Source organism: Perognathus longimembris, chromosome 5, assembly GCF_023159225.1.
Source record: "Perognathus longimembris pacificus isolate PPM17 chromosome 5, ASM2315922v1, whole genome shotgun sequence".
In the NCBI taxonomy this organism is placed as follows: Eukaryota; Metazoa; Chordata; class Mammalia; order Rodentia; family Heteromyidae; genus Perognathus; species Perognathus longimembris.
Window position 1 is genome coordinate 49,968,397 of NC_063165.1, and position 17,864 is coordinate 49,986,260.

The following is a 17,864-nucleotide window of genomic DNA, read 5'->3' on the forward strand; positions in this document are numbered from 1 at the left end:
GAGAGTCCTTGTATTTTGTCTGCACACCTGCATCAGCTACACTGGCATTGGATCCCAGCCCCTACCTGTGACCACTGAGTATGGGTGTCACAGAGGTCAGGCCCTAGCCCCAGAGCACCTCTTCCTGGCTACCTAACTTCCTGGCCCTGCTTCCTCTAGCCCAGCATGCACAGTCCCCGCCACTGAAGGGGATGGGGAAGTCATCTGGAGCAGCCCAGTGGCCCAGCCCTGCGCACAGGACAGCCTTTTCCAGGTGGCTCTGAGCCACAGAACATTTCACAGGCAGTGCAGAGGCACATGGCCAGGCCTCTGCCAGGGAAGGAATGCCAGGCAGGCAAGGAGGAGGGTGAGGAATGCCCTGTGTAGGAGGAGCCAACATGAGACATGGATGCCACAGGAGAGCACAGTGCCCTGCTGCCCAAGGTCACGGACTGAGCACTGCCTGCTGTCCCCACCGATGTGTGACCAGCACCAGCTTGGGGCCTGAACAGCAGAGACTCCCCCCTCCAGGACATCATCATACATGAAATGGATCACCATGGCCCCAGAGACCACACTGGTTATGAGCCTGGCTCAAATAAAAATGATTCAATGTTTGGAGTGATTCCTTCCCCCCACCCCACACTTCACTATGGAAATTTCCAAACCTGCAGCAAAGTTAAAAGGATCGTGCAGCGAGCTTCTACCATGAGCATGCTACACATTGCCTTACCACAAACCCATCCATCCATCCATGCATCCATCCCCCCACCCATCCACCAATCCACAGTTTTCACAAAGTGCCCTCCAGGCCAGATGCCAGTGGCTTATCCTAGCAACTCAAGAGGCTGAGATCTGAGAATAATGGTTCAAAGCCAGCCTGGGCAGGAAAGTCCTTGAGAATCATATCTCCAATTAGCCACCCAAAAGACAGAAGTGGAGCTGTGGTTCAACTGGTAGAGCACCAGTCTTGAGAGGAAAAAAGCAAAGGGACAGCACCCAGGCCCTGAGTTCAAGCCCCAGGATTGGTACATGTACAGGTAGGTGTATACACACATACACACACACACACACACACACACACACACACACACACACACACACACCCAGGATTGCTGTTTAGAATGATGATCCTTACAGCTCTAAACTGATCGGTATCAAGGAGCTCACTGTCTTTCAGAGAGCTCAGAGGATGGGGGGGGGTGAGGGGAGTGGGAGGTGCCTAGCATGCACAGGGCTCTGGGTTCCATCCTTAGCACTGGAGAAAAGAAAAGCTTAAAGCAGCTAAGGCAGAGATGTGACACAGGCTACCATTTCCTCCTTCACACTTGGGAGCTGACCTTGTCATCTGGCCCATGTTCAGGACCCCCCTTAACACAGTACTCCAAATAAGTTCCACCAAGTGATAGCAGATGGTACCCAAGACAACGAGGTACCATCTTGGTTTCAATCCCCCACACCTCCTTTAGAAAGTATAAGCCACCAAGTGCATCAAAAAGGGGATGATGGCGAAGCAGGTTGCATTCTATTCAGACATGGCTGCGAAGCCTCAGAGACTCCTACATCTGCTCACCTCTGGCCTCTCCTGATGTTCAGAAAGCAACAAAGGCCATCTGGCCCTGTTCCAAGGATCAACAGCACATCATCCATCTCCAATCATGGGGACTGACAGTGTTCAGAGCACCTAAGCAAGAACTCGTCATCAAAAAACGAAGCTCACTTCTGAGCACCAGTGGCTCATGCCTGTACTGTCACCCTAGCTACTCAGGAGACTGAGATCTGAAGATCATGGTTTAATGCCAGCCTGGGCAGGAAAGTCCATGATAACCTTATCTCAAATAAACTACTCAAAAAAAAAGGTGGAAGTGGGCTATGACTCAAATGTGGAGTGCTAGCCTTGAATAAAAGTTCAGGGACAGGACCTAGGCCCAGAGTTTAAGCCCCAGGACTGGCCAAAAAAAAAAAAAGAAAAGAAAAAGGCTGACTGAATGAGAGTTTAACTAATACTGTACAGATATAAAAGATCCTTCTATCACACACAGACACGGCTATGGAAGGGGCGGTGGAGTGCTGTGTGCTGTGAGCAGCCCCACATGCAAGTTATTAACGTTTCTACTCTGTTGGAATGACTGATAGCGAAATGGACAGGAAGTTGTAAATGTGCCTATTTATACAGAATTTCAGCTCTACAGAATTCAACAGCTTTCCATCAGCAAAACGGCGCTTGTACGGGCTGTGGGCCCAGCCTCCTTGCCTCCTTTATAAAACAGAATGCTGGTTATTCAGCCTGTGCTGGATGGAGGAGGGGAATGGTGGTCTGGGAGCCAAAGGAGTCAGTGAGAGGAAGCCTGGCACTGAGGATGCTTCGTGGAGGTCAAGGGCAAATCCGGCAGCAGTTACAGGTTTTGCCACAGACTGGTGAGGGCAGAGGGCTCTGAGGACAGAGTCCAGCCTGCCAGGAAGTGACTGCGAAGTCACAGTGAATGTAGGCATGGCCCACTCCCACAGCCATCTGAAACCAGTAGGGCCTGGGAGGAAGGAAAATGGTGGTGTTACTTTGTGGAACCTTTTTTTCAAAGTAAGAAAGATTTTAGGAGAAAATTCTGGGAGGGAAATTTTTTGGTAAAGGGAATGATGATCTCTGAAGAGAGATAGCAGCAGTGACCAACGGGAGGAGAGGAGAAGATGAACTAGGGAGATGCTACAGGGTTAGGTGCCCAGAATAAAGTATCTTGGGGTAACAAGAGTGATGAGCTGGTAAAAAGCTAGTGGGGTATGGGCTGGTCAAACCCTCCTCTACCACCCACTGAGTAAATGCTAAGAGCATCTCTATATTTTATTTGCCTTTATCTACAAGGATGAAGCTAGCTTCATCCAATGAATCCTGGCAATGCCAGTGAGCTCAGAAGAGGAAGCTGAGAGCAGATCTTTTTTGGGTGGCTTGAACTCAGGGCCTGCATGCTGTCTCTGCTATTAGAGTCACAGCTCCACTTCTGGCTTCTTGTTGTTTAATTAGAAATAAGAGTCTCATGGAGGGCTGGGAATGTGGCTGAGTGGTAGAGTGCTTGCCTAGCATGCATGAAACCCTGGGTTGGATTCCTCAGTACCATGTACACAGGAGAAGCCAGAAGTGGTGCTGTGGCTCAAGTGGTAGAGTACTAGCCTTGAGCAAAGGAAGCAAAAGAATTCAGGGCCCAGGTTCTGAACACAAGCCCCAGGACTAGCCAACAAACAAACAAACAAACAAAAAAACCAACAAGAATTTCATGGGATTTTCTGCCTGGGCTGACTTTGAACTGCAATCCTCAAATCTCAGCCTCCCAGGTAGCTACAATTAAAGGCAGGAGGCACCAGTGCCCAAAGAGAGCAGACCTTCTTAAAGGATGGGAGAGAGCATGGTCCTGTCAGCTTGGATCAGAGGCCTGCAGGGTTAGAAGCTCTCACATGGTTATCTGACCTATGCTACCCAAAGGAACGACATCAGGACAAACTACCCAGGGCTGCAAGACACCAAGGCTAGATGGAGCCCCGGAGTCCAGATGGGGAGGCCAATGGAGCACAGGTCCCCCAGGGAGCTCCCTGCCATCTTTCCATACTACAGGACTGAATAAATGAGGGAGGGAGGAGAGCCTGGCCCTCCAGCTGACCCAAAGCTGGGCACTGAAGCCCCTGGTTTGACCTCAGAGGCAGCGTAAACGGCCTCCTGCACCCAGCACCAGGCCCAAGAAGGAGGCCACTGCTCCACCTCCTTCCCAGGCTCAATTCTAGGCCTGCAGATCCCTGGTGACCTCAGAGGACCTTGGGAAGAGGCCTGGAGGACGAAAGGAGCCATTTCGAAGGGGGCAGTAATGAGAGCTGTTGTCCTCTTCTCACATCTGCTCAGAAGAAAAAGGGGACACAGCCAGGTAGACACTAGGCCCTGAGGGTGTAAACCATCTCTCCATAGCTGGAATGTACTGTGGGTTCCCTCAGCAACCATTCTAGCCAGAGCAAGGCTGAAGGGGTGTGTGTGCGTGCGTGTGTGTGTGTGTGTGTGTGTGTGTGTGTGTGTGTGTGTATCTGTGTCTGTATCTGTGTGTGGCTTCTGTGCTTGAACAGGAAGGGAGCTTCCTTCTACCATGGTACTCTGTGTACCCCAAAGTCCCCCTTCCTTTAGAACAGGTGGCCCTGTAAACAGGAAGTAGTGAAAGAAATGGAAGGGACGTGTGCCAAGGCCTTGGCCTATCTGAGGTGATATTCCTGTCATCCTGAGTCAGGCTGCACATGTGTCTAGACATCTCTAGGTGAGGCCCCGGGACTCCCCAACAACTGTATGGAGGAGTAGGAAACAAACTGCAGGCGTGTGGCTTCAGACCCTGTGCCCACAGCCTTACCCCTGGCCCCTGCAGGAAGGAAGCACGGCAGGGGCCCACCACACAGGCATTCCAGATGCCCTCATGCCAGACTGGGTAAAAGACAACCCAGCTTCTGCTGGGTCCTGTGAATGAACTGACAGTCCCTCAGCACTGTATCCGTGTGCCCTTTGATCTGAGCTCAATCACCTTGGGCTCCGGGAAAGGGAAGATTCACTGAGAAGATCCTGTGAGGGAGGCAAACCACATCTCTTCTTATCATCACAGGTAAAGCGAACTCCTCCAAGAACAAAGACTAAGCTAGTGGTCAAGCAGGCCGTACCTGTGAGGCAGGGCTGTTTCAGCCATGCATACCTTTCTCACTCCCTGCCCCGATTCTCCCTATTGAGCCTGGAGCCAGTGTCTGTATCTAGAGATGGCTGAAGATGTCCTGACGTGCCCCATGACTGCCATGTAATAAACCGTTCTCTGGCCTTCACTATCTTTATTCGGCATATGGGGGTGAAAGGCACGGGCCCTGTTCCCACACCCTCACGAGGGTCTCAGCAGCAAGTAGACAGACCTCCAGGGGAGGGATAGAAGTTCTCTTGAAGAGTTAAGCTCTCACCAGAGTCTCGGGGCCCTGTAAACAGCACGTTAACCTTGCCAAAGGCAAGTCACTGATGAACTTGCCAGCTCAGGGAGGCTCCTCCCATGAAGGGAGTACTGTGGCCGCGTGGCTTAAGCCCATGCCAGGCTCTCTGGCACCGCACTGTTGAGTGTCAGCTACTCAGCATCCCCTCCTATCACTCTCTCTGAAGCCTCCGGGACTGCTTGCTGTGTTGCGCTGTGCTCTGCTGCTGGACAATGTGGATCTGGACCAGACTCCAGGGCGTCCACCAGTAACTGCAGGAGGTGTCGGCCTATCTTACAGGACTGGGGAATGCTTTGTGATAGAGACATGCACTTGCTGCCTCTAAGGGGCCTCTAATCCCACTCAGACATCAAGCCACTAATATCTCTTCAGAACTGTAACATTTTACGCAATGGCCAGGACTGTAGTTTAGATCTGGGGTGTTCCTTAAAGGTGCGTGTGTTAAAGACTTGGTCCCAACATGGTGTAATTGGGAGTAAGGGAATCTTCAGGAGGTCAGGACTCATGGAAGGAGGGGACGTCACTGGCGGTGGGCTCTTGAAGGGGATATTAGCACCCTGGCTCTTCCTCTCTCTTCTGTCTGTCTGCTTCTCAGCTGCCAAGAGGAGACGAGCTCTGCTCCACCACACACTGCCCCTGAGGACATGCTGTCCTGACACAGCCAAGTGACTAGAGACTGAAACCATGAGCCAAGACAAACCATCCCACTTCTCAAGTTGGTTTTTCCCAGGTGATTTTTGTTCCTTCGTTTATTTTTGGTCATATTAAAAGAGATCTAATATAACACAGCCAAGCACTGCACTGATACAAAGTAGCACAAAGTACCCCAGTCCTCCGGTGACCCTATGTAGTGAACAGTTATTTCCTTAACTTCTGCAGATAAAGGAAAGGCAAGACAGGAAGTCAGTTACACAGCAGCAGCTGGCAGGATCCCGAGCCACATGTGTTCCCTGCAGAAGTCTATACCCTAACCATGCTGTAATGCTTCCTCTCCAGCAGTCCTGTCACCATGGAGTGATCAATGAAGTAAAAGAGCACATTGGTAAATGCTGAAGTGATGCAGGCAGGGAAATGGAAAGGCCCTGGGTTAAGCCACAGCTTTGGGGGCAGGAGGGGAGGAGGGAGGGTATTGGGGGCTCCTGCATTGGGTCTGTGATGATGCACAGGGCTAGCAGGCAGCCTGGAGTGAAGGGGTCAGGGGAGAAGCGAGAGAGACAGAGAAAGGCCTGGGCTGCACAGGGCCAGCTGGTTGGGTGGGAGGGTGGAGGATAAACTGGGAGAAGAAGACCCGAGAGCCTGGTTAAAGAGCTTGAATTATTTTCTTTAGTTCCAAATCGCGCTGGCAGTGAACTGTGATGTGGTAGAGCTGGGCTTCCCCAGGCCCTGCACACTCTCCTGGCCTTGTGCTTTGCACTTGCTGTCTGCCCCTGCCTCTGGTCAGTTTTCCTGTGGCCTCCTCAGCTATTTTTCTACAATGTGAACCATGCAGTGCTATACTGTTGTTGTTCTTGATTTTTGCTTATGATCCCTATCACTGGGTATTCCACTTCAATACTTTGTACACAATTGGCCAGGCGGCTGACTGCCAGACACCCCAGCCTAGCTCTCGAGTGTCTTCATCTGTTCCACGTCTCCAGGCTCTGCAGGTTCTAGCCTTTCCAAACATTCACTGCTTCTAGAAGGCACACATGGGAAAAGAAGCCTTGGAGAAGCAGCCACAGTCAGGGAACAAGCCCAGGGGAGGGGGAGGTGCAGGTGGGAGAAGATGGATAGAAGGTGATCCCAGGGCTTCACTTGCACCACTGGAGAAGGACTGAAAGTCAAAGGGAGGATGACGGGAAGAGTGCTAAGCTGGAAGGAAGAACATGAGCTCAGCTTGGGAATGTGGAGATGGAAGGGATTGCAAGGGCAGGTTAGAGCACCTGTCTAGAAGTGAGAGGCCATGAGTTCAATTCCCAGTACTGCCAAGAAGGAGGAAGGAGGGGAGGAAGGAAGGAAGCATCGCAGGGAGGAAGGAAGGGGGGAGGGAGGGAGGGAGGCAGGGAGCCAGGAGGCCATGCTGCGAAGGAGACTAACAGTTGGAAGAGAATATTCCAGAGAAGACATGGCCAGCAGCGTCCACTGACTGCACCTCAAAGGTCAAAGGAGTCGAGGGCTGAATCCAAACGGGACAGAGTTTCTTTCTGTACAGAGTTTCTTTCTGTACACCCACTGCCCAGCATGGTGGGGGTGGGTGGTTAGGAGAGGTGAACCACATCAAGACAAACTTCAAGCCCTTCAGGAACAGTCAACGCCGGAAATTAAGAAAGGAACACTGGGGCTGGGGATATGGCCTAGTGGCAAGAGTGCCTGCCTCGGATACACGAGGCCCTAGGTTCGATTCCCCAGCACCACATATACAGAAAACGGCCAGAAGCGGCGCTGTGGCTCAGGTGGCAGGGTGCTAGCCTTGAGCGGGAAGAAGCCAGGGACAGTGCTCAGGCCCTGAGTCCAAGGCCCAGGACTGGCCAAAAAAAAAAAAAGAAAGGAACACAACTATCAGTCATTCCTAAGAATCTCCAATTGTTGGCAAATATGTTCATGACACCTCAAGACTTCAGGGTAGCGTAAAGAAAAGAGGGCTAAGGATCCTCTTTGCAAGCTGAGCACTGGTAGCTCATGCCTGTCATCCTAGCTACTCAGAAGGCTGAGATCTTCTGAGGCCTATGGTTTGATGAACACACACATATACTTAAGAAAATGAAAAGGATTTCCTGTCCTTTGGCAGGCCATGGTCACGTCAGGCAGAAATCACAGGCCTTGCACCTCTGTGCATATGGATTTCTCCAGCATGAAGCTCATCAGAGACACAAATGAGCTGCAACATCAGACTCCAGCCAGCGGCTCCTCGGTCCTCAGCTTGTGGTCCCAAGAGGCAGCCAGTGGAGTTTCCCAGAAGTGTTGAGACAAGCCCTTTACCCCGTGCTTTCGTGTGGTGGAGCCACATGTTACAGTGGGTATCGGAACAGCACAATATTACCACTGTGAAAAAAAGTAGTTGATGTGGCTTTAAGACCCATTTCTCCAAATCTCACTGTTACTTCCTGACATGCCTGCACGGCACCAACTGGAAAGCTAAGGCTCCATTGTCAAGGGCAACAGAGCCCTCTCTCAAGGGTTCCTTCGCCTCCAGCATCTCCACACTTGTGTGTCCTGTAAACTCAAGCTGCCTCCCAGCTCCACCGGCCACAGGGAGATTAAGGCCCCAGAGGGACCATTAAACCCGGTGTTACTGAATGAAGTCACCCTTCCGGTGTCAGAGGTCTGGAGACTGCTGGGTGGAATTCGCTATCACCCTCTTCCAAGCCCCTGAGAATGCTGATGCAGAAAGAGAAACAGAAGGCTGGGGCCAAGAGAAACAGGGAGCTCAGATCAACACCTGAGGTTTGCCTTTTCCCTGCACAACCCGCCGGGGGCAATGCCAGTCACATCTGGAGAGTGTGAACTCCCAGCCTCTGGGTTGTGGTAGGATGAGAGGGTTCCTATTTCCAGACTGGAAGAATGTCTTGTTGTGGTGGTGGTGGGCGAAGCATTGCCTAATTCCATCCCAGGCTGAGACTGCGGAGCGTTCTCAATGGGCAGGGTGGTGCGGGTCACATGTACTGCCACGCTGCAGCTTGGCTGCCAGGAGCCAGCTGAGCCGGGAGGTGGCAAGCAGGCAGCCGCCTGGAGAAGAGCAGGCACTGGGGCCAGGGGAGGGAGACTTCTGGGAGCAAGGCTGTAGGCCACCCTCCATGGGAAGTGTGTTTCACTTGCCAGGCTGCCAGCCTCAGCCTCCCCCAGCTACAACACAGCAGTCTCTCGTAGGGCTGTCATAACGCCATGAGCTCCCTGGCAGCCACAGAGCATTGGACACATTAGACTAGGCTCACAGCAGTTCAGGAAAGGAAAGTAAGCTCAGCGCAATCAATAACAGCCAGCACCTGCTGCACACTATATGGCCTTGGCCCACCGATTCTTCAGACCCGATCTCCTGTGCTGAACACACTCTTGTGTAACTCTGAGAAATTTGCTTAGGAAATCAGAGATTAAATGTTTACTAAACTTTTGATGAGGATAAAGACTAAGTAAGAAAGACTTAGGAAATGAGAGCTAAGGTAGTAGGGGTGAGGGTCACTGGCTATTCTGGTCTGAATTGATAGTCAAGAGCCGTAAGGAGCGGGTCAGAAGCAGCGGCACACACCCGCTGCTGGTCCAGATACAGAGTCAAGGGTGGAGAGGATCATGTCCTGGGCAACATAGCTAAGCTCAGCCTAAGGCAGGAAGAGAGGAAAGAAGGAAGGGAGGGAGGGAGGGAAGAAAGGAAGGAAGGAAGCAAGCACACACAGGAAGTGGTGAGTTCTGGCCTCAGCTGAAGCAGCAGTGCATAGTTGGCCTGCTGTGTGGGATTGGCACTATTAGGAAAGGCATGTGATGCAGAAACTCCTACTTAGCACTTGCTTCTGCTGAGTACAAAATACTAACAAATCAGCATATTTCCAAGGAAACAAGGCCACTGTAGTTTCTTACTACAAGATCGATTCTTCTTGCATTATTACAACACCTGCCTATGACAAGGTCAATTTTGTGATGTCAAATAGCATCTCTATCCTGGGAGTGTATTATTTTTAGTATAGGTTCAATTGGGCTCAGGGGATGGGCTAGAGGGGGTGGGGCGTTGTGAGTTGGGTCTGAAGGAATGAGCAGTGCTTGCTAAGGAGGAAAACTTGCAGGGGGTAAGTTTCTAAGCAATTCAGACTTAAGAGCATTTAGAGCTACAGCTCTAAGACCAGTCACCAAGAGGCATAAACACCTCTGAAAAAGACAAGAGAGCTCTCTCCCATCCTGCCCCAGCAGTAAGCAGCTGCACCAGAATATCCTAAGTCAAACCCAAGCTGAAAATGCCAGCTCCGCATCTGAGCCCAAGAAGAAAAGGGGACACTGAGACTATTTCTACCACCAGAGGTCTCTCATAGTTCTAAATTTTATTTTATTTTATTGTTTGTTTTTTGTATTGCCAGTCCTGGGGCTTGAACGCAGGGTCTGAGCACTGTCCCTGGCCTCTTTGCTCAAAGCTAGCACTCTACCACTTGAGCCACAGTGCCACTTCTGGGTATTTCTATGTATGTGGTGCTGAGGAATTGAACCCAGGGCTTCATATATATGAGGCAAGCACTCTTGCCACTAGGCCATATTCCCAGCCCCAGTTCTAAATTTTAGAGCAGAACCTTTTCTCATTTGTTACCATATAGTATTTTTGGATATGTATGCCAGTACTGGAACCTGAACTCAGGGCCTGTCCTTTAGATTTTTCACTGAAGGCTGGTTGCTCTACAATTTGAGCTACAGCTTCACTTCTAGCTCTTCAGTGGTTAGAGTTAAGAATCGGGGACTTTTCTGCCCCACATGGGTTCAAACCTTGATCCTCAGATCTCAGCCTCCTGAGTAACTAGGATTCTGGTTGTGAGCCACTAGCTACTGGTTACTATATAATACGTAATAAAAAGCTAATACTGAGTAGATGCTTATCTTTGGCATTCTCATGGTCTTCCTAGGATTTCCCTTTGTTTTTAAACTTCATCATGTCCCACATAAGCCAAACTTCATGACCTTCAAGCCTGAAGTTCAAAGGCATAATCCTTAGTACAAGGTCATTTGCTTCTTAGAATCACTGGTGAACTGTGTTTGGTGTTAGAGCTCAGTTCAATGAGCATGGAGCCACATGGGTTAGCATAGTTCCTTGTCAGTTAAGGTCTCAAGAGTCTGGAAGGTGAAAACAGCAGCTTACAATGATTCTTACTCCCATTCCTCAACCCCAAGGAGTTTCTGAGCTGTGGAAAATCCCAGGGGAAACAGACACTTAGAAATTAATTCAGGCTTGGGATGGGAATGTGGTTTAGCAGTAGAGTGCTTGCCTTGCATTCATGAAGCCCTGGGTTTGATTCCTCAGAACCACATACACAGAAAAAGCCAGAAGTGATGCTGTAGTCAAGTGGTAGAGTGCTAGCCTTGAGCAAAAAGAAGCCAGGGGCAGTGCTCAGGCGCTGGGTTCAAGCCTCAGGACTGGCAAAAAAAAGTGCTTAAGAAATTAGTTCAGGCTTGCCAGCCCTGGCATTTAGCATAGATGAGGGATGTTCAATGAGCTCATGTTGAATGAGACATGGGAGTGACCTGCCTAAAACGAAATGACCCTGGGTGAAGATGCTTGTGACATAGTTGTCGCTGCACTGCCTAAGAGCTGGCTTCTCTAAGCACAAGCTGCAAGAGGCTGGCTGACTCCAGGGCCATGCAGCTCTGCTAGGCTGGTACACCCAACTAATTTAAGGATGGATGGTCTAGCTGAATGGTCAAGCCCCACATTCTGGCACCTTTTTGCATTTCAAGTGAGCTGAGCACTGGGTGAAAATGGGTGGCATGCTTTGGGGAATTTTCTAAAAGCATCCTGTTTTAAAATCATGGATATTTCTACAGGGTGGAGTAAAATGTATTCAAAATAGGACAGCACACGGGGAGTGAAACATGATGCTGTCCTAGAAAGAGAGAAGGGGGTCAGAGCCAGGTTAGAATCCTGGTGCTTTTCCCTCCAGAGCCATTTTTTTTCCCATTACACATGTATGCCACCACAAGCTCTTACAGTGCGCCTGTGGAAAAGACAAGAAAACACACACCTCGGTGCTGGTCAACAGCACGGTTTCTGGCCGTGTTGCCTGTGTTAACAATGGAATCCTAGGGGACACATACTGCTCTCAAACACCCAGGGAAATGGTGGCTGCAGAAGTCTTCACCAATTATGGGATTACAATTCCTACTAATCACAGTTAACTGAAAAATCTTGTAGAAGAATCTTAATCTCAGAACTACCATTCTGAGTGCTCCAAAAGAGATCAGGACTCTCATAGACTTCCCTCATGCATGCCTAATTATGATTTATTTAATACCAAATAGAGGAAATTGCCAACTAGGTTCCTAACATCTGCCCAAGGGCTTCCTTTGGGTGAAGAGCAATCCTTTCTCTAATTATCTATCTATCTGTCTACCTACCTACCTTAGATACACACATACAGACTCATATATTCCTTGTACTTGCCAATAATACCTGGCAACTACTAACAACCTGAACAGAAATTAATAAATGTGAAAAAGCCTTGAATTTTTCTAGGTACTTCTACCTGAAGCACTGTGGTGGCAATCTCTCAGGAGGTTCTTTTCTGGAAATCTTGTTTCATCCAGAGGTGCATTTGGAAACCTTCATCATGGAAACCACATACAAGACTAACTATGCAAAGCAGAGTGCCAGTGACTCATCACTGTAATCCTAGCTACTCAGGAGGCTGATATCTGAGGATCCTGGCTGGAAGCCAGTCTAGGCAAGAAAGTCTGTGAGACTTACTATCTCTGATTTACCATCAAAAAGCCAGAAGTGGAGCTGTGGCTCAAGTGGTACAGTAATACTAGCCTTGAGCACAAAAGGTCAGGGACAGTGCCCAGATTCTGAGTTCAAGCCCTAGTACTGGCAGACACATGCAGGCACGCACACATACAAGTATGCTATTATAATGCTAAGACAAAAAATAGAGCAGTGACCCAGAATCCCAGGAATGATCATCAGACTATTGATTTTGAAAATTACAATTCTAACTGTCTGCTTATTATTCATATTATACCTACTCTGGGACTTCAGGACCAGTCAAGCATGGCCCTGTCTGTTTTGAATTCAGGGCAAAGCCAGCCAGTCGAGCTGTATTGCTTATAGCTAATTACAGGACCTTGTAATGAGTGATGTGAGAGCAGCATACAAGGGCATTGTTCTGAGCCTAAGAAGTAGTTCGTGGTCAAACACCACAAATGGAAGGTGAGAAGGAAAAGTCAGCAGGGAGTGACAACGTTAAGTCACCTCCTCATCCACGCTAGAGCGTGGGCCTATGTGACAGGCAGCAGGTGCCACAGGAGGGTCTTACCACTGGTGCACGGGGCTCAGATGTGCCGTGCACAGCTGGCCAAGGGAGGGGAATGCTGCAGAAGCCACAAGACCTCTCAGGCTGTCTTTCCACAAGACTCCACGAGGGCCAACACCACAGCACACACTTCTCATGATGACAGACTGGTAGGTGAACTGAGACGGAGGGCCTCCTTTTGGATCTTGATTGATAGGAACTTGGAGCAGAAGAGCAGAGCAGGAGCAGCACACAGGGGACGGGCTCTGGTTAGGTTAGAGGGAAGAAGTGCAGACAGAGGAGCACGGTGGGAAAGTCTTCCCCTGGGGCATGCTGAGCTCCCCACATGTCTATTGTCTCCTGAACTGGACTAACCCTTTCTTTGCTTTTAAAACATTTCACGCCAAACAACTTACTGCCTAGCCTTATTTTTCACCTAGTCTGTAAAATTTTATGATCTACAACTTTTAGGCAAGAATTTCCATTTCTGCTCCTTTGCACCTGGCTCCCCTCACTGTCTTACCTTCCTGCCTTTATTGGCAGAAAGCTAACTCCTTCGAGGCTCTTCTTGGAAACTCTACTTAATCTTCATGAATTGAGAAGTACATTTCAACTTATCTGGATAATGGTGCCATGGGATTTCATTTGGGGAGAGCTTAAGAAACACAGAAGTGGGCCTTCATCTTAGGAATACCTTGTATTATATTATTGTTTTTGTTGACACTGGGGTTTGAACTTGGGTCTTATGCTTGCTAGGCTGGTGCTCTACTGTTCATTCATACTTCCAGACCTTTTTGGAAATAGGATTTGGCTTCCTGCAGGGTGTAGGACTACACCCTCCATCCTCCCATCCCCTTCCTGATGTAGCTAGGATGGCAGTATGCTAGCTAGTGTGGAGTTTCATGGATTTTTCAGCCTAGGCTGGGCTGACCTGAAACAGTGATTCTCTTGAGCTTAGCCTCTCCTGTAGTCAGGATAGCAGACATATACCAGCCTCCCCCCCCCCCCACTATGAGTTGAGAAGGAGTTCTTGAAAACTATTCTGTCTAGTCTGTTCTCAAATTATGATCCCAAGAATGCATGAGCCATGGATGTACAGCTTAGCTACAAGAGTTTAACAGAACTTTGTCAGCATGGACCTAGGACCTCTTCTTGGATAAACGTGTCATGTCAGCCTACCTGCAAAAATGGCACTAGGGTCACACCTTCCCTTTTCATGGTCTGAAGAGAACCTTAATTAGATTATTACTTAGGGGGCCTTACAGACATGAGACCAAAAGAGTTCTGCTCAAAATTCCATATCCTATTTGACCTAAATTTTCTCATTCTATGAAACCCAGAAGCCAAGATAACAGTTGGCAAGTTATTCGATGTACTTCAGAGAATTCATGTTACATGCTGAGCCGGAGCCTAACTTGTACCACAAGAGTGACTTGGATCCCAGGAAATGCATGGTTTGGGCACAGAAACCAACCAAGAACAACAAAGTTTGAGCAAGAGTCTTCTAATACATTAAAAACAACTGAATAATGACCTATTTCCCACAGCCAGAGGAATTCTGAAGGGTCAACACTTCACGAAAAGAACAGAATACCCCAAACTGTCCCAATGTAGCTCCCCTTGCATACCCAGCAAGAGTCGATGGACAGAACCATTCTCTAAACTGTGATGTTTCTAGAAATCAGTGGGAGAGTGAGCGCCCAGGGCACCCAAGCATTCCTAGGACAATGTGTCACAAAAGTAATGAGAGCTGTTCAATTGTTTCCAGACCTGAGTCTGATTCGCCGCACTGCTCATTTCCATGATGGAAAACCTGCTCTACACTGTAGCCTCCTGCATGTGTCCAGTCCTGTTTCTCAGTAGGGGGCAAGAACACCAAGCTTCTCCCAGAGGGCTCAGCAGACGTGCAGGAGCTTCTCCAGGTGTCTCCTCTGATCCTAGCTCTGCCTCAGCTGTTATTTCATATGCACCCCACAACCCCCACTCAAGAGACAGACCACAACCAAGCAATTCCCCTCTACCACAGGCTGCAGGGGGAAGAAGAGAGAGGCGCCACCAGAAAACACTGAGCTTGGCAGCCTGTGAGCCTGAGTCAGCATGTGTGGGAGCCGGGGGTGATTGGGAAATAGCTTCTCCACCACAAAACCCCCAAATGGAACAGCAAGTCAAGTGCTCCAAACCAGAGCGCACAGACCTGGAGCGGGAGAGCAGCTAACCATGAGTACTTAGGAACTGGTGGACGGAACTCCTCGTCAGCCACCACCAGAAAGAGTCAGATATTTGTGCGGGCTCTGAAGGATGTTGTGTGTCATCAACTCCTGTCTGCAGTCAGGCTTAGTTTTAAGTCCTTCTTCAACGAACAAACACAACAATGACCTCATCCAAAAACCTTTCATGTTTTTTCTTTCCAGAAGATGTGGATAGCTGTACATTTCCACTAGATGTAGCTTTTAAAGTAAAGGGTTGGCAGACTGTAGCTGAAGGTACAATGAAAGCTGAGTGAAAATGTTCTAGTCAATGACTTACTAAAGTTCAACTTTAAGTGCCCCTCTGGATATAGTATTATTGGGGAGTGGGGGGGCAAGATACAAAATTCTATGCAGACACACATGCTAACTTAGGAAAAAGTTAAAAAGAACAGATAGAAACCACTTAACACATGAGTAATGAGATTATGGATAATTTTAAATCTTTCTAGTCTTCAGAACTTTCTAGACTTAAGAATAACTCTCCAAGGCTGGAAATGTGACTTAGCAGTAGAGTGCTTGCCTAGCATGCATGAAGCCCTAGGTTCAATTCCTCAGTACCACATAAACAGAAAAGGCCAGAAGTGCAGCTGTGGCTCAAGTGGTAGAGTGCTAGTCTTGAGCAAAAGAAGCCAGGGACAGTACTCAGGCCCCAAGTTCAAGCCCTAAGACTGGCAAAAAACAACAACAAAAAAAAACCCTCTCTACTTCACTCAAAAGGTCTTTCTCCTGACCAAGCACACAGCTGCATGGGAGCCAGTAAGGGAGAAAAGGGCCCTGTGACTGGTTTTCCAGATGGGCCCTATCAATCCTGCTCACCCAGGGGAGAGACAGCACACAAAGACCACACATCCATCAACCGCCCTGCACTCTGCAGCTTTCCTTTCATGAATGAGGATAGCTTTTCCAGTGCAGGTAGGGAAGGATGGCAACACTCCATCTCAGCAATCCCAGGAAAGTAAGGGAACTGAAGCAATCATTCGCCTAGAAGCCTCCAGTTCCTCAGTCCTGTGACCCAAGTTTCCTGATACCACACAGGTTGCAGGGGTGAAGAAAGAACCCAAGGACTTTTTAATAGAGTTTGGCGGGATGTTAAAATACAAGATTAACTTGAACTGTGGGGTCTGGTGGTTGAATCAAAAGCAAGTGTTCACTCAGAATATTCCTGTTTCCACAATGACAAGTATTTCCTTTAGAAGGCTACTCACACCTCTACCCATCACCCTGCAACTGCCATGTTCTCTGAGCTGCTCAGACCTCCTGCCCTTCACAAAATGGTGCAGGTGGTCTTGGCCCACTTTTAGAGAAGGGAAATAGATACTCCCAAGGAAGACAACCAAAGTCTCAGGCTGATAAATTGTGGGGATGGAATTTGCATAGGCAAATCTACTCCCAGGCAACAGAGACTGGGGAAAAATATTTCTAGAGGTTATTTCTGGCTCTCCTGGAGGGAAAGGGGCAAAGCTCTGGGCTGTATGCTAGCAGCTCTTTAAAAGAAAAGTATGGCTGGGCTCCAGTGGCTCAGGACTGGGATTGTGGTTCAGGCCAGAATGAATAGAAAAAAAATCCTCAAGATACCCTCTTCATGAAAAGCTGGATGTGGCGCTGGGTACTTAATATCCTAGCTACCGGAAGCCTAACATGGGTGGATTGTGCCCAGGCATGTGTCCAGGCAGGAAGCATGACCCTATCTCAAAAGTAACACACAACAAAACCAGGGCTTGAGGCATAGCTCAGTGTTAAGAGCAAACACAAGGACCAAAGTTCAAGATCCAAATGCTGTCAAAAAAGAGAAAGAAAAGTACTAGTTGAGTTTTGTGGTACATACGAGTAATTCTAGCCCCTGGGAGACCGGGGCAGGATGATGCTGAGTTGGTGGCCCAATGAGCTACATTGCAAGACTCTGTCTTAAAAAAAACAAACTATAGCAGCCAGGTGCTAGTGGTTCATATCTGTAACCCTAGAAATTCAGGAGGGTGAGATCTGAGGAATGTGGTTCAAAGACCGAAGTCCTTGTCACTCTTATCTCCAATTAACCACCAAAAAGCCAGAAGTGAAGCTGTAGCTCAAAGCTCAGGAACAGTGTTCGTACCCTAAGTCCTGAATTCAAGCGCGCGCACACATGCATGTACATGTGCAGACACACACACACACACACACACACACACAGTCTTGAATTCAAGCTCTACAACACCCCCCCATACACACACACTAAAAGAAAAGAAAAGAAAGAAAAAAGAACTGCTAAAAGAGCATAAGTTGGGCTTACAGAGTTCTTACTATGGTTACCAAGGGAACCAAAAACCCCATCCACTATGCTGCAGTTCCTTAGGCAAAGCCTAGAGAATCACAGACTAAGAATGGCACCACCTGCACACCACCACCACAGCTCCCCAGGGGAGTGTGGCACTGACTCATACAGGAGCCAGCCTCTGGAGAGTTCTCTTGTGCCAGGCACTTCCCTCAGTCTCCATTTCTCACAACACCTCCACTTCCAAGTTCCCACAGCGATAGTGGTGTTAGAGAGTGAAGTCCAGGCCTGCCTGATCCCGGCCCATGCTGACTCTGCCACCCCACACGAACCAATCCAGCCATGACCAAGTCAGCCTCACTCTGGTGCAGAGACAGTAGCTTCTGTGGCAATGGTTGGTGCAGAGAACTCTCATTTTCCCACCTGCCTTGCTCTGTGGCATTCACATAT

At 49.0% G+C, this 17,864-nt stretch overlaps 1 protein-coding gene across 1 annotated transcript in view; it reads right to left on the bottom strand.

The window, feature by feature from the left end:
* Window positions 1–17,864, bottom strand: part of Itgb5 (integrin subunit beta 5) — a 112,220-nt gene that overhangs the window by 12,432 nt on the left and 81,924 nt on the right. The window lies entirely within an intron of this gene.